The following is a 22,579-nucleotide window of genomic DNA, read 5'->3' on the forward strand; positions in this document are numbered from 1 at the left end:
TACCACAATTTTAAAAAAGTAACAACAACAAAACAACTAATAGCATCTGTTGAGTATTTACTATGCACCAGGCACCGAGTGTTTTAGATGCACTATCTCAGAGTTTACAAACTTCAGTTATCCCCACGTCACCTCTACCCTTTTGTCCATGTCTTACTTTGGGTTTCCCCAAAAGTAAACCCCAAAACAAGAGTTTGTGGGAGGTGGTTCCTGGAAGCCTGGTGAGAGAGTGGGGAAAGGAGACAGGGAGAGGGGGTACATTCATGAGTGGCTACCGCTGCGGGCAACCAGGGGTTGGTTCCACTAGGGATCTTCTGAACACTTCTGACGTCTACTCAGAAGTCATCTTAGAGTCATCCAACTGAAAGGTCAGGAGGCTGGGGGTATTTGCCCACCAACTCTTGACCCTCAGTGATTGATGGCTACACCCTGGGCATTAACACCCTGCTGCTTCTGGTCTGCCACACGCGGGACCAAGAACACTGTATCAGAAGTCGTTGGTGTGTGATGGGAAGTGTCTGCAGGTGAACTATGGGTGTGTTGAAGGAATATGGGGAGGGGTCATCAACAGTGGCTGCTAAGGCCATGTCTGTGTACCAAAGGTACTATCATTTCCTTGATTTTTTTTTTCTTTAAATCTATCATTTAAAAAAATCTCAGGTGGGTTAGTCATTGTAAGCACTCACCATGGGGTACCATGGTCAGAACCAAAAAGTGTAGAAGGTGACAGTTGCACCCCATCATTTTCAGATACCTGCAAAAGAGATCTCGGATTCAAGTCCGGCTTTATTTTATTTATTTATTTTTTAGTATAAGTTTATTTTATTTATTTATTTGTGGCTGCATTGGGTCTTCGTTGCTGCGCATGGGCTTTCTCTAGTTGTGGCGAGCTGGGGCTACTCTTCGTTGCAGTGCGTGGGCTTCTCCTTGCGGTGGCTTCTCTTGTTGCGGAGCACGGGCTCTAGGCACGTGGGTTTCAGTAGCTGTGGCATGTGGGCTCAGTAGTTGTGGCTCGGGGGCTCTAGAGTGCGGGCTCTGTAGTTGTGGAGCACGGGCTTAGTTGCTCTGTGGCATGTGGGATCTTCCCGGACCAGGGCTTGAACCCATGTTGCCTGCATTGACAGGTGGATTCTTAACAACTGTGCTACCAGGGAAGTGCCTCAAGTGTGGCTTTATGAGCAAGTGAGTATGCAGATAGAGGGCTGTATCATTGGTTTTAATGAGTACAGAAACCTTATATCAGATGATACTGAGGGATTCATTCTAAAACAAAGTCAAGAAAACACCTGGGGCAGATCATGCTCAAAGGAGGTAATATTACTCTGCTTCAAAGTGTCTCCAACTAGAATATTACTCAGCCATAAAAGAGGATAAAATAATGCCATTTGCAGCAACAAGGGTGGACGTAGAGATGATCATACTAAGTGAAGTAAGTCAGAAAGAGAAAGACAAATACCATATGATATCACTTATATGTGGAATCTAAAATATGACACAAATGAACTTATCAGAAACAGACTCACAGATGTAGAGAACAGACTGGTGGTTGCCAAGGGGGAGGAAGATGGGGGAGGGATAGATTGGGAGTTTTTTTTTTTTAACATCTTTATTGGAGTATAATTGATTTACAATGGTGTGTTAGTTTCTGCTTTATAACAAAGTGAATCAGCTATACATATACATATATCCCCATATCTCCTTACTCTTGCATCTCCCTCCTACCCTCCCTATCCCACCCCTCTAGGTGGTCACAAAGAACCGAGCTGATCTCCCTGTGCTATGCGACTGCTTCCCACTAGCTATCTATTTTATGTTTGGTAGTGTATATAAGTCCATGCCACTCTCTCACTTCGTCCCAGTTTACCCTTCCCCCTCCCCATGTCCTCAAGTCCATTCTCTACATCTGCATCTCTATTCCTGTCCTGCCCCTAGGTTCTTCAAAACCATTTTTTTAAATTCCATATATATGTGTTAGCATACAGTATTTGTTTTTCTCTTTCTGACTTACTTCACTCTGTATGACAGACTCTAGGTCCATCCACCTCACTACAAATAACTCAATTTCATTTCTTTTTATGGCTGAGTAATATTCCATTGTATATATGTGCCACATCTTCTTTATCCATTCATCTGTCGATGGACACTTAGGTTGCTTCCATGTCCTGGCTATTGTAAATAGAGCTACAATGAACATTGTGGTACATGACTCTTTTTGAACTATGGTTTTCGCAGGGTATATGCCCAGTAGTGGGATTGCTGGGTTGTATGGTAGTTCTATTTTTAGTTTTTTAAGGAATCTCCATACTGTTCTCCATAGTGGCTGTATCAATTTACATTCCCACCAACAGTGCAAGAGAGTTCCTTTTTCTCCACACCCTCTCCAGCATTTATTGTTTGTAGATTTTTGGATGATGGCCCTTCTGACCCCTCATTGTAGTTTTGATTTGCATTTCTCTAATAATTAGTGATGTTGAGCATTCTTTCATGTGTTTGTTGGCAATCTGTATATCTTCTTTGGAGAAATGTCGATTAGAACGGGAGTTTGGAGTTAGCAGATACAAACTATTATATAGAGAATTGATAAACAGCAAGCTGTATAGCACAGGGAACTATATTCAATATCCTGTGATAAACCATAATGGAAAAGAATATGAAGAAGAATATACATGTATAACTGAATCACTTTGCTGTACAGCAGAAATGAACACAACATTGTAAATCAACTATACTTCAATAAAATTAAAACGGAACAAAACAAAGTATCTTCAACTAGAACTTTTCGGCCATGGCACGTGACTCGGTTCGGTCTAGTTCAAGATGCTGACAAACTTCAGGGCTGGTGCTTGAAAGACAGAATTGTGGTGCTTGAAAGAAGCTTTTCAAGGAGTTAAAGTGTATTTGAACATGTGACGATTGATATTTATAGAATAAAGGTTTTTGCTTTCTTTGTCCCTTTCATGGTGGTAGCAGGGTAAACTTCTGAGAAGGTGCCAAATATCTAAGAACATATATCTGCCCCTGAGAGAACTTCTGTAGAATTCAATTCCATTAGTTAAAATAGTTTTTCTAGGGGACTTCCCTGGTGGTCCAGTGGTTAAGAATCCACCTTCCAATGCAGGGGATTGAGCACCATCTATCCCCGTCAGGGAACTAAGATCCCACGTGCCTCGGGGCAACTAAGTCCACATGCCGCAACTACTGAGCCCACACATTCTAGAGCCCGTGCACCACAACTAGAGAGCCTGTGCTCTGCAACTAGGGAAGCCCGCCTGCCACAACGAAGATCCCGAGTGCCGCAACTAAGACCTGACGGGGCCAAATAATAATAAAAAATGTTTTTAAAAAAATAAATAAAATAAAATAGTTTTTCTACTAACTGGCCCCAGCCTGAAGCTTGACACAGTAACTAGACTAGCTATTTATTCTACAACTATCTTAAGGGAACTCTGTCAACTGCTTTAATTTACAAAGATTATATTTAAATTCCATTCTTTTGACTACGTTAAAGATTGTATGTTTCAAAGCATCCTTTTAAAAACTTATTTCTTTGTGCTTACAATTTTTTTCTATAGTAGATCATTTTATTGATTAAATTGAACCCCTTCAACAGAAAACAGATCTGTGCATTCCTAAGGATCAGGGAAGAGTTTGTTGCATAGGATTTTGGGGTGGGGGGTCAGGGCTGATAAATGGAATATTGCCTGTCATATCAGTAAACAAAGGATGTCACAGTCTTCAGTGCTTGCAGCCCAACGATGTGAGTCGGTGAGCCCTGAGGGAACTAAGGAAGGAAAGAATACCTGCCATCTAGCAGCCATCAGACTGCAGCCCCTCCCTACGGTGAGCCCTGAGGAAACTCAGGATGTGAAAACACAGGATACTGGCCCCAGATAACGGAGGTGCATATCCAAGTAATGATTTCAGTGAGCTCAGACTCTTGTATCTTCCCATACATAGAAAAGCACTAAATTCCTTAACTTGACATATCTGGTTTTCTTTAATTAACAATAATCTTTCGATGTTCAGACTATCTGCCCTTTGTTGCAAAACTCCTATATAACCTGGCTCCCCCCTCGCCTCCCCAGAGCAGTTCTCTCAGGGTTACTTGAGATGCTGCTTCCCGGGCTTGAAGTCCTAAAAATTCCCGCCGAATAAAACATGACTCTCAACTTTTAGGTTGTGAATATTTTTTAAGTCAACAGGGCTGAAGAACTGCTCTACTCTTTGGTTGTGGTGGTGATGGCATTTGTCAAATTTCAGAGTGAGTTTTACTGAATGTAAATTCTACTTCAATAAACATAACTTTAAAAACTTTAAAAAAAAGTGTCTCCAGCTAGAAATGATCAATGAAGTGAGAAATTGTTGAGAAGGCAACGCAGTTTGTTTTTTTTTAGGTGTTCTTTGTTTGGGAGTGTGGTCCTAAAACATTTCCTCATATTGTTACCCTTATGTTGTTATTACCAGCTGTCAATTTTAAAAAAACTCAAATAACTTCTTTGGCCTCATCATAGTGCAGGCTCGAGGTACCAATCGTGTTTTCTACACATTTAAGTAAAATGTGTTTATCCATTTCACACTTTAAAAAAATTATTTTTAATTGTTTTGGCCCTGCCGCATGGCACGTGGGATCTTAGGTCCCTGACCAGGGATGGGATGGAACCTGCGCCCCCGGCAGTGGAAACACCGAGTCTTAACCACTGGACTGCCAGGAGAGTCCTCATTTCACATCTACAATCATCTTGCTTGCCAGTCATTCATGAACTGTATTATCTCATTTAATCCTCCTAACATCCCTGTGCACTAGTTGTTATTACCTTTATTTTACATATGAGAAAATGGGGACTCAGAGGTGTGAAATGGCTTATCCCAGGCAGCACTCAGGTACACAACATAATGATTCCATATTTGTATATATTGCCAAATGATCACCCCAATAAGTCTAGTGCACAACCCTCACCATAAGCTATAATGGAATAAAAAAAAAAGAATATAGATATATGCATATATGTGTATAACTGAATCGCTTTGCTGTACACCTGAAATTAACACAATATTGTAAATCAACTATACTTTAATAAAAACAAACAAAAAAACCCAACCATCGCCACACATAGTTACAATTTTTTTTTCTTGTGACGAGAACTTTCAAGATCCCTCTCAACAACTTTCAAGATCTCTCTTAACAACTTTCAAATACACAGTACAGTATTATTAACTATACAAATCATGCTGTACATTACACTTCCTGACTTAATTATTTTATAACCTGAAGTTTGTCCTTTTTGACCACTTTCACCCATTTACCCTACCACTCACTCCCTGCCTCTGGTAACACCAATCTGTTCTCTGTATCTATGAATTCATTTTGTTGCTGTTGTTTTTTTTTAAGATACCACATATAACTGTATAAATGAGATCAAATGGTATTTGTCCTTTCTCTGTCTGACTTATTTCACTTAGCATAATGCCCTCAAGGTCCATATTGTCACAAATGGCAGGATTTTTTCTTTTTTATGGCCAGATAGTAATTCATCCATCTTGAATAAACATATCAGCAGCTGTAAGATACAGCTACTAGATAAACAACCAGATAAGGAACTAGGCTGCCCCACCCATGAGGCTCTCCTTTCAGAAAGCCCTGGGTAACCTAAATAACTGACGACTTGCGTGGCCCTACTTCTCCCTTCTTGTGCCCTAATTCTTGTTATTAGGCTTTAAATTAGCCAGTAGAGAGTGAATCTGCAACACCCCAGGCACCCCACACTTGGACCCTAATAAAGGCAGAGCCCCAGATCTGTGCTGTCTCTCTACCTGTGACCTCACAGTGTGGCCCTCGGTGTGTCCTGTACCCTCCAGGACCTGTAAGAAATCTTTTTTTCAAAGTTCCCCAATGGTTGCTGCTGAAGTGTCTTGCAATCATAAGAACCACAAGGGCTAGTCCAGCCACACCATTGGCCCTGGTTGGTTGTGGAAATGTCTGTGGGGGTCCCCACAAGTCTTACATGTCCAGGTGGGTGACCCCAGGTGTTCCTAGCTGAGACCGACACACCTTCCCACCCAAGACCTCTGTTTCAAAGGACCTCAGGTAGCCACCATTCACATGACAAAGGGACCCGGGTAAGTCAAGGAATGCAAAAACTTTGGCTGGGAAAAATCTTCGGGTGCTGTTACTGACCGGGAACAAATAGCCTGTGAAGAGTTCCAGAGAATTATTTTTAAACCATGCACCCAGTCTGTGCCTGTTTGAGCCTTAAAACAATACCCAGGTCCTGGGCTTCCCTGGTGGTGCAGTGGTTAAGAATCCGCCTGCCAGTGCAGGGGACACGGGATCGAGCCCTGGTCCGGGAGGATCCCACATGCCGCGGAGCAACTAAGCCTGTGCGCCACAAATGCTGAGCCTGCGCTCTAGAGCCCGTGAGCCACAACTACTGAGCCTGCGTGCTGCAACTACTGAAGCCTGCGTGCCTAGAGCCTGTGCTCCACAACAGGAGAAGCCACCGCAATGAGAAGCCTGTGCACCGCAACGAACAGTAGCCCCTGCTCGACGCAACTAGAGAAAGCCCGTGCGCAGCAACGAAGATCCAGTGCAGCTAAAAATAAAAATAAATAAATAAATAAAATACCCAGGTTCCCTAATTTGCATTAGAGGAATCAGGCGATGATGGCTGTAGAATTCCCAAAAAGGGTATTTCCTTCTGTGTTTACTTCAAATGTGGTGTGAAATAAAATTCATAGTTTATGGCAAGACAAGCTAAATTTAACCGTAAAAATTCTCCTCTGCTTTTTGGCCTTGTCTCTCCCCCGAACTGTGCATTGTGTATGTGCATTATTCGTCATCAAACCTCCCCCACTGGCAGGAATACCTGCCGTAAAGAACAACATTCTCCTAGCATCAACCAGAGAACTCCTTCAAAGAGAGCATTTCTTCTTGAGCTTATCAGGGGTCACGTGACCCACCACAATGCCACTTAGATCTGGATTATGTAAACTGTCAATAATACACCTTTTGATGCACAGCCTTCTGTCTCAAAAAAACTTATATAACTGTGCCTTGACTTCTAACAGGTGGAGCAGTCCTCAGAGCTTTCTGAGATGCTCTTCCCAGGTTATAATCCTCAAATTTGGCTCAAATAAAATTTTCCATTTCTTTCTTAGATCAACTGATTAATTTTTCATTGACAGTGGCCATAGAGGGTAATGGACAAGGAAGAACATCCCAGATGGCAAAACCAGAGACTGCAGTGAACAACAGACAAAGAGGTTTCCCCTCTAGAGCCAAAGAATTTATTCCACTTCATAAGCAGGGAATTCTTTTTTTTTTTTTTTTTTTTTAAAGATTTATTATTTTTTTTTTATTGATTAATTGATTGATTGATTGATTGCTATGTTGGGTCTTCGTTTCTGTGCTAGGGCTTTCTCTAGTTGTGGCAAGTGGGGGCCACTCTTCATCACGGTGCGCGGGCCTCTCACCATCGTGGCCCCTCTTGTTGCGGAGCGCAGGCTCCAGACACGCAGGCTCAGTAATTGTGGCTCACGGGCCCAGCCGCTCTGCGGCATGTGGGATCTTCCCAGACCAGGGCTCGAACCCGTGTCCCCTGCATTAGCAGGCAGATTCTCAACCACTGCGCCACCAGGGAAGCCCTAGGGAATTCTTAAATAAATTCTGCCCTGTGGGATTTGATCATTATGATGGACCAGTAGCTGGTCTCATATTGTACTTTGGGTGAAGGGAGGGCCAGATAAATAAACTTTTAGTTTAAAAATTATTAGATCATGGGATAAACATTCTGTTCTGCTGAAGAAGACTGTGTATCAGGCAGAGATTTTGGACTCTGAGCTGAAAGCATCACTGGATGGGACTTCAAGTTATCTTCTTCAGGGCAGGGTATAAGTGGATTCTATGGGTGGGGAGAAGCATGCTTTCATGTATTTGGTGGCTGGAGGGATAGAATGTGGACTGCCAGCTCTCCACAAAAATCTACACTCTCCTTTTTCTGTAATGACAGAATCACAGCCTAGCAACATGGCTGGCCACCTATGCCGTATTTCCCAGCCTCTCTTGCAGCTAGGTATTACCCAGTGTGGAATGTGAAAAGTACATGACACTTCAAGATCAGGGACTTTCTTCCCCTGTGCTCGCTGATTTCTTTCTTCTTCTTCTTTTTAATCTAGCGTTCACAGCTTCAACCTCACAGACAATAATAATGTTCAGGGAAATAGACAAGAAATAAGACATTGGGAACCTAGGTTTCTGATTGATTGAAAGGAGCAGAGTCACCCACTGATATAGAACTCTGACTGTTACATGAGAGGGGAATAAACTTCTACTTTGCTTGAGCCATTACTCTTTCATTTTATTTTTTCTTAATTATTTATTTATTTTTAGCTGTGTTGGGTCTTTGTTGCTGCCTGCGGTCTTTCTCTAGTTGCGGCAAGCCAGGGCTACTCTTTGTTGCGGTGCGCGGGCTTCTCATTGCAATGGCTTCTCTTGTTGCGGAGCACGGGCTCTAAGTGCAAGGGCTTCAGTAGCTGTGGCACGCAGGCTCAGCTGCTCTGTGGCATGTGGGATCTTCCCGGACCAGGGCTCAAACCTGTGTTCCCTGCATTGGCAGGCGGATTCTTAACCACTGTGCCACCAGGGGGGTCCCCATTATTCATTTAGTCTTTTTTTTTTAGCAAATGTTATGGATTGAATTACATCCCTTTCCCAAATTTATGTGTTGAAATCCTAACCCCTAGTATTCAGAATGTGTCTGTTTTTGCATATAATAGTTAAGATGGGGACGTATTAGAGTAGGGTGAGTTCCTAATCCAAGGTAACTGGTTTCCTTATAAAAAGGGGACATTTGGAGATAGACATGCCCACAGGGAGAATGCCATGTAAAGATGAAGGCAGATATCTACAAGTCAAGGGACACCAAAGATAGCCAGTAAACCACCAGGAGTGAGGGGAGAGGCATGGGACAGACTCTCCCTTATAGCCTCAGAAGACACCAACCTGCTAATACCTTGATTTCAGACTTGTCTCCAGAACTGTAAAACAATAAATTTCTGTTATTTAAGCCACATAGTTTGTGGTATTTTGTTATAGAAGCCCTAATACAGCAAGTAGGCTATTCATCCTACCTAATACAAAAATTAGTATCAGAAATGGTGTTGCAATCACAAAAATCAAAAATTAGTTGCATTAGCTTAGTGAACCTGCTGGTAAGGTCACAAGTATCGCAGACTGGATAACTGACCCTCATTATGCCAAAGAACAACATTTGGTAATGTCATCACCTGCGATCACCTACCTGAAAGCTAGATCATATGTCTACTAAGCCTGTGTTTCTAGAAGTGATTGGAAAGAGTTAGAATGTCACTGTAAGTTGGCTGCTCCTTGCTGCTTTCAGCAAGGAATCACAAGAAAGAGATGCTCTTACACAAGAATTGACCACTTTTCAAAGTCAGGAACATCACAAGTTTGGAAGAACCAACAACTTCCTCGCTCCCAAAACAGTATAAACAAGGATCTTGCCTCCTGCCCAAGGCTATTGTTTCAGATGACCATTAATGGAGAATGACAAAGATGTAGATAGTTCAATGAAGCAAATACTGCAAATTAAATAGACACAAGAACTCTGGCTAGAAAAGAACATTGAATGTTCTAGCAATGGAACTAGCTAGAAGCAACTAGACCAGATGTCTACTAAGTTTTCTGAAGCAACTATATTGCTAAAAAATCCGAGTTCAGTCTGCAAAATCTTATGACTTCTGAGCTTTTGCCTTGTGTCTCTTTCTTATAGCAGCTTAACCTGACCCTTAACCCAATGTGGGGCTTGAATCCTGGTCTCTCTGGTTTCCAGAGCACTTCCTTTTAACCATTATGTGTTCTTTAAGCTGCAGTTTAAGTGCCACAGATCAGGGATTTTGTTTGTTCCCTGCCAGACTCTTGAAAGAGTGTAAATAGTAAAGAGTAAATAGTAAAATGTGACAGATGTTCAATAAATATCTGTTGGAAGGATGAGGTAATAAACAAATGAACCAAGAGTGATATGAAGGAACTATCTAAGACTGGGACTGTGCCCGGAAGTTCAGAACAGATGGGCGCTGTATTTGGACAGACATTCCAATGCTGTGGTCACCGAATAAAAACTGGCCTCCTGCTGATGAGGGCCCCAAGGCGCCCTTCATGTCGTTGTTGCGTAGACTGTAGATGAAGGGGTTCAGCATGGGAGTGACCACGGTGTACATCACTGCAGCGGTTGTGTCCTTCTGGGCCGTATGGGAGGACGTGGGGCTGAAATAAACCCTGATGAGTGTGCCGTAGAACAGGGACACCACAGAGAGATGAGAGCCACAGGTGGAGAAGGCCTTCCGCTTGCCTCTGGTGGACGGGATCCTCAATGCAGCAGCAAAGATGTGCATGTAGGACACCAAGATGCCCACAAAGGGGGTGATGATGGGCAGGGCGCCCACGGTGTACACCATTGCATTGTTGAGAAAGGTGTCAGAGCATGCAAGCTTCACCAGAGGGCTGAGGTCACAGAAGAAATGGGGGACCTGGTTGTGGGTGCAGAATGAGAGGCGGGTCAGGAATATCGTGTGGGTCAAGGCATTCCCAAAGGTTGCAGTACAGGATGCTGCCACCAGGAGGCTACAGAGCTGTGGTATCACAGACGTGGCATAGTGCAGAGGGTGACAGATGGCCACATGGCGGTCGTAGGTCATGGCAGTCAGCAGTAAGCTGCCGATGTCGGCGAACCACATGAAGAAGAACATCTGGGTCAGGCAGCCAGCCTAAGGAATCCCTTTGTGTCCTGACACGTGATTGGCCAACATCTTGCAGATGGTGGTGGAGGTGAAGCAAATGTCCACAAAGTCCAGGTTGGTCAGGAAGAAGTACATGGGAGCTGGACGTCGATGGCGATGGCCAGGATAATGAGCAGGTTCCCCAGTTCTGTGACCAGGTACATGCTCGGGAAGAGTACTAACAGCAGCTGCCGTTGCTTGGGGTCCTCCGAGAAGCCCAGGAACAGGAACTCAGAGACCAGGGTGAGATTTGCCCCTTCAACGGCCATTCTGAATCAATCAGAAATGACACGGAGGAGCTGTCCAGGGTCCTGGCCAAGGCCAGCCTCTCCTTCGCACCCTGGATCTCATCCCCTCTTGTTAGTTCAGCCATTCATCAGTTCTTCCCACTCCCTCCTGTAACAGGACCCTCCCCCACCATTTGCTGCATCATTTCCATCAGTGAACACACCATTCATTCCCCACAGCCCACCTGCAGGATGTCACCTGGAGCTTGGTGGAGAGCTCCCAAGCACACTGACCATTTCTCACCTCCATCACGTGTATCTTTATGCCCCAAGGCTTCATCTGGTCACCAGAGCAGGCTCAGCCTGCACACAGGGTAACATGGAAGTGCTGGGGGTTGGCACCCCAAGAGTGACTTTTGGCCAGTGAGGGACAGGCCTTGTTGGGTGAATGCCCCGGCTTCATCGCTTCTGAGTGAAGCAGTTCTGGGGTGTGTTCTCTCAAGGATCCCTAGAAAGATGACCCCTCAGTTGCCAAGAGTGGGAACCTACTTATCCACACCTCCTTTCTCCAAACACTCATTGGGTCTCCTGGGATTATTTCCCAAATAAACTATTTGCAGTCAAGTTCTTGACTCAGAACATGCTTTGGGGGAGATTTCAAACTAAAATGCAAGGATTCCAAAAAATCTTCTATTTTTAAGGAATCCCTTCTTTGTCCCAAATACCCCTCCTGCTACAACTCCGCTTTCTCTGCTCCATTAGATCTCATACTCCTCAAAAACATTGCCTGTCCTTGCATGTCAAGAGCAACCTTGACCTCCTATTGCTAATCCAAGGCTAGTATACAGTCAGTATGCACCAACACACTAGTCCCATTGCTAAAATCTAGAAAGATTTGGCAGAGACTGGAATATACCCTTAAAGAACATCCAAAGAATAGTAAAATTAATGAACAATACAAATTATAATATAGACACACTTTCAAGTTTACTGTTGTTGAATGTTGTAATGAGCTTTGATACATGGACAACATCTGAGAAACATTTGCAAAACTTTTTGTCAGTTTGGCTACTGTCACTGTGAGCAGTGTGGTTGTGTGCTTATAAAATTATCTGTGCTATAGGAGAAGTACCAATTTATCATTACCCTCAAATTTTGAGGTTGGTCCTGGTTTTAAATAGTTAAGATTTACTTTGGTTTTTATTGTTTGTGCATTGGAGTTTTTGTCTAAGTTGTCAGTGTGCAATATTCTCATAATTATAAAATCAAAAGTTTACAATAAACATGAAAAGAAAGCATCCAAAATGAAAAGGTAACAAAGCTTGGATAATGTTCCCTTTAAATATTGCTGTATTTGTGGAAGAATAGAAAAGAAATGATATTCACGGTGAATAGCAGTGTTGGAACATCTGATACTTGCAGAAGTTGAGCAACCTGGAACAGTTTTGTTACTGTGTAAGACTCACTGTAAAATGTAACACTTAATTTTGGAATGAAAAACAATTTAAAAAAATATGGGTAGTTTATGGTAACAGGTGATATAAATATTGGGTCCAAGTACTATTCAAAACCGTTCATTAAAGTTGGAAGTGCTCATACTTAAATATTTCATCTGAATAGCAATCATGTTTTGTTTATTTTGGGCTCAAATAAAGAAAATTTGTAGTGGTCAATGAGGAAAAATGAAAAAAACATCATTATTCAGTGAGACACTAAAAAGTGTTTGAACAACAGAAAGTTATGGGAAAAATTTATGTCCAAGTATTATATGTTGGTAAAGCAGACAGAAAGCATTTAGAAAGGAATACAGGACTTTTAAAACACTCTAGTGTATGGTTAAAAGTAATTGAGACTTTTCAGATATGAAAAAATTAATAGAATTTCAAAAAATGTAATTTTGATGTAGGCATGACATTGCCATTCCGACTCATGCACCTGCTTATGGTAAAACCCATTTACTGGAAAGAGAAAATACCTTTTTGGAAAACTACATCAGGTCAGTAAAATTAGAGCCATTACCAATGAAGTTTCATCAGTGTCACTAACTTTTTTTTCCCAGCAATTTATTTATAAAGTGAAATTCAAGACTGTGAAGGTAGTTTAAGTTTGTTGATCACATGAGGTTGTGATTTATTTCAGAACATTTGAAATAAAATTGGAAAAAAGCAAAAAACAGAATTACATTTACTGACTCTGAAACGTGGTCAAATGATGTCTGAGATGATCAGATGGTGTTTTAAAAATGTCTTCTCAAGGAAAAATAGTCACATGAAGACCTTCTTGGCTTTTATACAGATATAATATAAATTTGGGATTTCAGGCAAAAGTTACAAAACTTCCTGGATATTTTAATTTGGTTTCATTTAAGTCTCTTTGTTCAGTTATCTCTGGGTGATTCAAAAAAGATATAATTCAAATGAAACCCTTTAAACATTTTCTGTAAAATTTTCTGTATGCCACCGTGCATCCAATAAACACAGAGAGAATAAACCAACATATCTAAAAAGCTAGGGATTGAAATAGTGAAAACAAGAAGAGTATTTGGATCCAGATGGACAACCTGAGGGGCTGGAGCTTGTAAGAGCAGCCTGAAAATCATGTCAAGTCTTGTAAATTCTTCTCAATAAAAATTACAAGAAAGGAGTTAACATTAGAAAATAATTATGTGTGTGCTTTTTTTTTTTTTTTTAAGGATTTGGATTTAATAAATGCAGTCCTAACAGGGATATCAATACTTCATTCAGTCTTACAAGAAAGGAATGTTTCAGTTGTTAAAGCTGACAATAATTTGATATATAAAAAGTATTGTTACCAAAGGGGAGGGGGAGGGATAAATTAGGAAATTGGGGTTAACATATACACGCTACTGTATATAAAAGAGATAATCGGGACTTCCCTGGTGGTCCAGTGGTTAAGACTCTGAGCTCCCAATGCAGAGGCTCCAGGTTCGATCAGCAAACAAAGATCCCACATACCCAACTAATCCCACGCGATGCAGCTACTGAGCCAGTGCACTCTAGAGCCCACGCACCGCAATGAAGACCCAGCACAGCCAAAATAAATTAATTTAAAAATAGATAATCAACAAGGACCTACTGTATAGCACAGGGAACTCTACTCAATACTTTGTAATAACGTACATGGGAAAAGAATCTGAAAAAGAATGGATGTATGTATAACTGAATCACTTTGCTGTACACCTGAAATTAACACAACATTGTAAATCAACTATACTCTAATATAACATAAAAAATTTAAAAAAAGAAAACAAATTTATACTTTCCAGAAAAAAATAAATAAAAAGTATCGAACACTTGCAAATAAAGAAAACGATGAAAGAGAAATGTGAGATAATTATAGAAATGATATGCCATTTGAAAACCAACAAAATAAATATCAATCCCAGGTGTGGGATGGAAACTCTTAGGGGGTCCTCTACTAACTCTTGTGAAAATGAACTTGTTGTTTGAGGACAAGATAAACTTATTGAATCCTAGAAGTTGATTGAAGTATATCCATGAAGCTCTGTGGAAGAAATATTAATAAAATTAAGCTGATCAAATAAATAGGACAATTAAACCACTCCTAGGATTTAATTGCACAGAGAGGTATTGAATATATAAAAATCTCAGACAGGGTTATGAGAGCTAGGACTTTGCTTTTAATTTTAATTCTGTTAGTTTAGTAGAAACTAAGAGAGGACTCAGCACCTTGCACAATGCTATTGACATTAACAGAAAAGCGTTATTTTTTTAAAGCTGCAAGAGACCTAGTGACAATCACCTTCAAATCTGTCCCTCCCTTCTCATTTCTGATCTCATCTCCTGTGCTCATTCTGGTTTCTTTGATGGTCCTTGAATAATCCAGAGATGCTCCTGCCTCAGGGCCTTTGCACTTGCTGTTCCCTCTGCTTAGAATACTCTTTCCCCCAGATATTCATATAGCTCTTATTTCTACTTCTGGCCCCTATGATAATATTTCCATTAATCAGGTAGGAGGAGCTTCTACAAAAGTAAATGCGATCTTGTCCTTCACATAGTACTTTCCTCCCAGTAATATTTGGAGTAAAATTCCAAATCCTGGTGCAACTGCTATGGAAAACAAATGGAGTTTCCTCAAATATTAAAAATAGAACTACCATATGATCTGGCAATTCCACTTCTTTTATTTCCTTATATCCAAAGGAAATAAAAATGAGACATTGAAGAGATACCTGCATCCTCATGTTCATTGCAGCATTGTTTACAATAGTTGAGATATGGAAACAACGGAAGAATGGATAAAGAAGATGTGGTTTTATATATATGCAATGAATGGATAAAGAAGATGTGGTTTTATATAATATTCATATAATATATATATGAATATTATTCAACCATGAGAAAGAAGGAAATCCTGCCATTTGCGACAACATGGATATACCTTGAGGGCCTTATGCTAAGTGAAATAAGCCAGACAGGGAAAGACAAATACTGCATGGTATCAACTGTATATGGAATCTTAAAAAAAAAAAAAAAGTGAAAAAAAATGTCGAATTCTGCAAAGTCTAGATCCTGCTCAACTCCCCCATCTCCATTTATATCACTGTCTCCCAGCCACGCAGGTCTCTTTGTCCAAGATTGGTTCTACCTCAGGACCTTTGCACTTGCTGTTTCCTCTGCCTCAAATGTTCTTCCTTCAGGACTTTGCTCCAGCTTTCGAGACCCATCTCAAATCCTTCCCTCTCCTATAGCTCAGCACACAGTGGCTGCTCAATCCTCTGTCCTCTAATGACTTGTGTTCTCTGGACCTGGAGAGGAACCTTCTCTCTGGGTCCCTCTGCCTGCTGCCCTGTTTCTCTCCTCCCCTGCCCAGGAAGTCTACACTCCCTGTCTCACTTCCTTGTTGATTCATTGACCCCTTTTTGGGCATCTTCACTGAGGCATTCCCCAAGCTGTGGACAGGAATTCTGAGATGGTGACAGAGTCCCCCTCCCAACCCAGCGATCCCACCACAGAGGAATTCTCTTGAAGGTGCACCGTGAGGCATGTTCAAGGAGGTTTGGAAAGAGAAGCATCCATCCACGATAGGGGCGCATCCAACAAATATGATGCTCCCATTTGGTAGATGCTTCTAGTCACAGAAATGGAACAAATGTGGAATGGCTTGCACCAACCTGGACGAATCTCAAAAGCTTGAGAAAACAATCATAGACGTATGTGTACAGAATATTGCCATTTATGTAAAGTTTAAAAACATGCAGCACAATCCTATACAGTATATTGTTGGTGGACACATCCTGTGTAGTAAAGATGAAAAATGTGCATGGGAGTGATAAACACTTGATGTAGGATGTTGGTTATCTCAGAGGGGGGTGGGGAGAGATGGAGGAAAACGAGGGCATGGGAGTGGAGAGATGTACTTGACATTTTACTTCTTAAGTTGAATGATGAATATAGCTGTGTTCCAACTTGAATTATGATCTGTGCTTTTTTGCGTGCCTGAAATATTGCGTGCACGCACACACACACACATCATGGTCCCCACCTATCCTCAAGGAACTCACTAGGAGAGAGAGGGCCAGATGGGTGGGCAAGTAAATGATGGATACCACCCCATTCTCTGGTCAAGATCACTGTGTCCCTCGAGCTTCCATCCTGAGGGTACAGATACACCTCTTGGGTGTTCATCTTTGCCGAGCCCCCCCAGATTGGTTCTACCCTTTATCAAACCTAGGTCGGTGTCTACCCATAATCCTGTTCCTCTGCTGTACCTGAGCTTAGCAGTGACCCTGCTGATTGCCTGGTCACCTGGGCCAGAGATCTGGTGGCAACCAATCTCCTTCAGCCCCATTCCCTGCATGCTGACAGTTTTACCTTGCCCCCTCTCTTCTTCCTTACCCCTCCTCTCCTTCCCAGCACCCTACCAGATTCTCATCTTGTCACTCTGAGATTTCAAACCCATCTCTTCTCTGGTCTCTCTGGCTCCAGGCTTGCTCTTCTGGTTCAACCTCTGCGATGGCCGCCACCAGAGTGAAATGACCAACCTTTCCTTTGCTTTAAATCCTGCATTGGCTCCTTATCGCCCTGCTACTAACAGCTAACATTTCTTACATGCTTCTTGTGCACCTGACACCATGACAAGGCGTTCTACATGTTTCCTCTTACTTAATCTTCTAAGATAGGCACTCTTACCTCCATTTATAGGATAAGGAGTCTTGGAAGGAATAATCCACTACCCAGCATCTCACAGTCTTTCTTGTTCCAAAGCTCCTAAAATTCTGCCATGCAGGACCCAGAAGCTGGAACCTCTTAACAGGGCTTGCACACACAGGGTGCTTCCCGTTTTATTTGTACTCATTATACAGACAAATGAACTGAGGTTCAGAGAGGCAAAGTCACTTCCCCAAGGTCACACAGCAGGCCTGGCTGGCGATGCGCAGACCCCAGCTTGCTATTTTCTTCTCCTGTCTGCTTCCCTCTCTCCCCACTCACCTATGGAAGGTGTCCCCTCTGGCTTTGGAGATATTTGGCAGGAGGTGACACAGTTTTTGCTGGGAGAGTTTCCTGGGCTGTGTGCAACGTGGAGGGAGGTCTTTGGCCCCACAGAAGGGAGCACGAGACCTGGCAGAGCCCAATTTACCCCTCCATCCTTGCACCTCAGGCTCAGTCCCTCATGTCTTGTTAGGTCACCAGCTAATTGTCCGCTCCACACTCTGTCCCTGCTGGCTTGTCTCTCTGGGGAGAAGGGCAACCACATCTTGTTCTGGGCTTTTCCCTTTACTCCTGAGCTCAGGGTCATGGGGATTCTGGGCCTCTTTGGGGGACCTCTCTGCAGGGCCTGGCCCAGAGGAATTCCCCCAGCTCTGGGGGACCTGCCTAACCACTGGATTGTGTCTCTGGCTCCCCACTGCTGGGAGCAATGTTTTGCAAACATTACTTCTTAATTGAGGTGAGATTCACATGACTTAAAATTAACCATTTAAAAGTGAACAATTCAGTGGCATTTAGCACATTCACAATGTAGGGCAGCCGCCACCTCTGTTTGTTCCAAAGCATTCTCACCCTCCTACAAGGAAACGTCATGCCCATCAGCAGTCACTCCCCATTTCCCGTCCCCCAGCCTCGAATCCATCTCTATGAATTTATCTATTCTGGACATTTCATATAAAAGGAATCATACAATGTGTGACCTTCTGTGACTGACTTCCTTCACTCAGCATAATGTTTTTGAGGTTCATCTACATTGTAGCATGTGCCAATGCTTCATTTCTTCTTTTTTTTTTTTAACATCTTTATTGGAGTATAATTGCTTTACAATGTTGTGTTAGTTTCTGCTGTATAACAAAGTGAATCAGCTATATGTATACATATATCCCCATATCTCCTCCCTCTTGCATCTGCCTCCCACCCTCCCTATCCCACCCCTCTAGGTGGTCACAAAGCACCGAGCTGATCTCCCTGTGCTATGCGGCTGCTTCCCACTAGCTATCTATTTTACGTTTGGTAGTGTATATATGTCCATGCCACTCTCTCACTTCATCCCAGCTTACCCTTCCCCCTCCCCATGTCCACAAGTCCATCCTCTACATCTGCGTCTTTATTCCTGTCCTGCCCCTAGGTTCTTCAGAACAATTTTTTTTGTTTTTAGATTCCATATATATGTGTTAGCATATGGTATTTGTTTTTCTCTTTCTGACTTACTTCACTCTGTATGACAGACTCTAGGTCCATCCACCTCACTACAAATAACTCCATTTCGTTTCTTTTTATGGCTGAGTAATATTCCATTGTATATATGTGCCACATCTTCTTTATCTATTCATCCGATGATGGACATTTAGGTTGCCTCCTTATCCTGGCTATTGTAAATAGAGCTGCAATGAACATTTTGGTACATGACTCTTTTTGAATTATGGTTTTCTCAGGGTATATGCCCAGTAGTGGGATTGCTGGGTCGTATGGTAGTTCTATTTTTAGTTTTTTAAGGAATCTCCATACTGTTCTCCATAGTGGCTGTATCAACTTACATTCCCACCAACAGTGCAAGAGGGTTCCCTTTTCTCCAGACCCTCTCCAGCATTTATCGTTTGTAGATTTTTTGATGATGGCCATTCTGACCAGTGTGAGGTGATACCTCATTGTAGTTTTGATTTGCATTTCTCTAATGATTAGTGATGTTGAGCATCCTTTCATGTGTGAGTTGGCAATCTGTATATTTTCTTTGGAGAAATGTCTGTTTAGGTCTTCTGCTCATTTTTGGATTGGGTTGTTTATTTTTTTGATATTGAGATGCATGAGCTGCTTGTATATTTTGGAGATTAATCTTTTGCCAGTTGCTTCATTTGCAAATATTTTCTCCCATTCTGAGGTTGTCTTTTCATCTTGTTTATGGTTTCCTTTGCTGTGCAAAAGCTTTTAAGCTTCATTAGGTCCCATTTGTTTATTTTTGTTTTTATTTCCATTTCCCTAGGAGGTGGGTCAAAAACAATCTTGCTGTGATTTATGTCATAGAGTGTTTTGCCTATGTTTTCCTCTAAGAGTTTGATAGTGTCTGGCCTTACAATTAGGTCTTTAATCCTTTTTGAGTTTACTTTTGTGTATGATGTTAGGGAGTGTTCTAATTTCATTCTTTTACATGTAGCTGTCCAGTTTACCCAGCACCACTTATTGAAGAGGCTGTCTTTTCTCCACTGTATATTCTTGCCTCCTTTATCAAAGATAAGGTGACCATATGTGCATGGGTTTATCTCTGGGCTTTCTATCCTGTTCCATTGATCTATGTTTCTGTTTTTGTGCCAGTACCATACTGTCTTGATGGCTGTAGTTTTGACGTATAGTCTGAAGTCAGGGAGCCTGATTCTCCAGCTCCATTTTTCTTTCTCAAGATTGCTTTGGCTACTCGGGATCTTTTGTGTTTCTGTACAAATTTAAAAATTTTTTGTTCTAGTTCTCTGAAAAATGACATTGGTAGTTTGTTAGGGATTGCATTGAATCTGTAGATTGCTTTGGGTAGTACAGTCATTTTCACAATGTTGATTCTTCCAATCCAAGAACATGGTATATCTCTCCATCTGTTTGTATCATCTTTAATTTCTTTCATCAGTGTCTTATAGTTTTCAGCATACAGGTCTTTTGTCTCCTTAGGTTGGTTTATTCCTAGGTATTTTATTCTTTTTGTTGCAATGGTAAATGGGAGTGTTTCCTTAATTTCTCTTTCAGATTTTTCATCGTTAGTGTATAGGAATGCAAGAGATTTCTGTGCATTAATTTTGTATCCTGCTACTTTACCAAATTCATTGATTAGCTCTAATAGTTTTCTGGTAACATCTTTAGGATTCTTTATGTATAGTATCATGTCATCTGCAAACAGTGACAGTTTTACTTCTTCTTTTCCAATTTGGATTCCTTTTATTTCTTTTTCTTCTCTGATTGCTGTGGCTAACACTTCCAAAACTATGTTGAATAATAGTGGTGAGAGTGGGCAACCTTGTCTTGTTCCTGATCTTAGAGGAAATGGTTTCAGTTTTTCACCATTGAGAACAATGTTGGCTGTGGGTTTGTCATATATGGCCTTTACTATGTTGAGGTAGGTACCCTCTATGCCTACTTTCTGGGGAGTTTTTATCATAAATGGGTGTTGAATTTTGTCGAAAGCTTTTTCTGCATCTATTGAGGTGATCATATGGTTTTTCTCCTTCAATTTGTTAATATGGCTTATCACATTGATTGATTTGTGTATATTGAAGAATCCTTGCATTCCTGGGATAAACCCCACTTGATCATGGTGTATGATCCTTTTAATGTGCTGTTGGATTCTTTTTGCTAGTATTTTGTTGAGGATTTTTGCATCCATGTTCATCAGTGTTATTGGCCTGTAGTTTTCTTTTTTTGTGGCATCTTTGTCTGGTTTTGGTATCAGGGTGATGATGGCCTCATAGAATGAGTTTTGGAGTGTTCCTCCCTCTGTTATATTTTGGAAGAGTTTAAGAAGGATAGGTGTTAGCTCTTATCTAAATGTTTGATAGAATTCACCTGTGAAGCCATCTGGTCCTGGGCTTTTGTTTGTTGGAAGATTTTAAATCACAGTCTCAATTTCAGTGCTTGTGATGGGTCTGTTTATATTTTCTATTTCTTCCTGGTTCAGTCTCAGAAGTTTGTGCTTTTCTAAGAATTTGTCCATTTCTTCCAGATTGTCCATTTTCTTGGCATATAGTTCCTTGTAGTAGTATCTTATGATCCTTTGTATTTCTGTGGTGTCAGCTGTAACTTCTCCTTTTTCATTTCTAATACTGTTGATTTGAGTCTTCTCCCTTTTTTTTTTTTTTTTGATGAGTCTGGCTAATGGTTTATTAATTTTGTTTATTTTCTCAAAGAAGCAGCTTTTAGTTTTATTGATCTTTGCTATTGTTTCCTTCATTTCTTTTTCATTTATTTCTGATCTGATCTTTATGATTTGTTTCCTTCTGCTAACTTTGGTTTTTTTTGTTCTTCTTTCTCTAATTGTTTTAGGTGTAAGCTTAGGTTGTTTATTTGAGATTTTTCTTGTTTCTTGAGGTAGGATTGTATTGCTATAAACTTCCTTTTTCGAGCTGCTTTTGCTGCATCCCATAGGTTTTGGGTCATCGTGTTTTATTGTCATTTGTTTCTAGGTATTTTTTGATTTCCTTGTTGACTTCTTCAGTGATCTCTTGGTTATTTAATAGCATATCATTTAACCTCCATGTGTTTGTATTTTTTACAGTTTTTTTCCCCCTGTAATTGATATCTAGTCTCATAGCATTGTGGACAGAAAAGATACTTGATACAATTTCAAAAAGGTACTTGTTACAATTTCAATTTTCTTAAATTTACCAAGGCTTGATATGTGACCCAAGATATGATCTATCCTCAAGAATGTTCCATGAGCACTTGAGAAGACAGTGTATTCTGTTGTTTTTAGATGGAATGTCCTATAAATATCAATTAAGTCCATCTTGTCTAATGTGTCATTTAAAGCTTGTGTTTTCTTGTTTATTTTCATTTCGGATGATCCGTCCATTGGTGAAAGTGGGGTGTTAAAGTCCCCTACTATGATTGTGTTACTGTTGATTTCCTCTTTTATAGCTGTTAGCATTTGCCTTATGTATTGAGGTGTTCCTATGTTGGGTGCATATATAGTTATAATTGTTATATCTTCTTAGATTGATCCCTTGATCGTTCTGTAGCATCCTTCCTTGTCTCTTGTAACATTCTTTATTTTAAAATCTATTTTATCTGATATGAGTATTGCTACTCCAGCTTTCTTTTGATTTCCATTTGCATGGAATATCTTTTTCTATCCCCTCTCAGTCTGTATGTGTCCCTAGGTCTGAAGTGGGTCTCTTGTAGAAAGCATGTACGGATCTTGTTTTTGTATTCATTCAGCCAGTCTATGTCTTTTGGTTGGAGCATTTAATTCATTCACATTTAAGGTAATTATCGATATGTATGTTCCTCTTACCATTTTCTTAATTGTTTTGGGTTTGTTTTTGTAGGTCTTTTCCTTCTCTGGTGCTTCCTGCCTAGAGAAGTTCATTTAGCATTTGTTGTAAAGCTGAT

At 41.1% G+C, this 22,579-nt stretch overlaps 2 pseudogenes; one reads left to right on the forward strand and one right to left on the reverse strand.

The window, feature by feature from the left end:
• Window positions 1–687: 687 nt before the first annotated feature.
• LOC103010099 (small nuclear ribonucleoprotein E-like) lies at window positions 688–1,346 on the forward strand (annotated as a pseudogene).
• Window positions 1,347–10,123: 8,777 nt separating this feature from the next.
• LOC103010398 (olfactory receptor 1361-like) lies at window positions 10,124–11,063 on the reverse strand (annotated as a pseudogene).
• Window positions 11,064–22,579: the final 11,516 nt, after the last annotated feature.

This window comes from Balaenoptera acutorostrata, chromosome 2, assembly GCF_949987535.1.
Source record: "Balaenoptera acutorostrata chromosome 2, mBalAcu1.1, whole genome shotgun sequence".
NCBI classification, from domain to species: Eukaryota; Metazoa; Chordata; class Mammalia; order Artiodactyla; family Balaenopteridae; genus Balaenoptera; species Balaenoptera acutorostrata.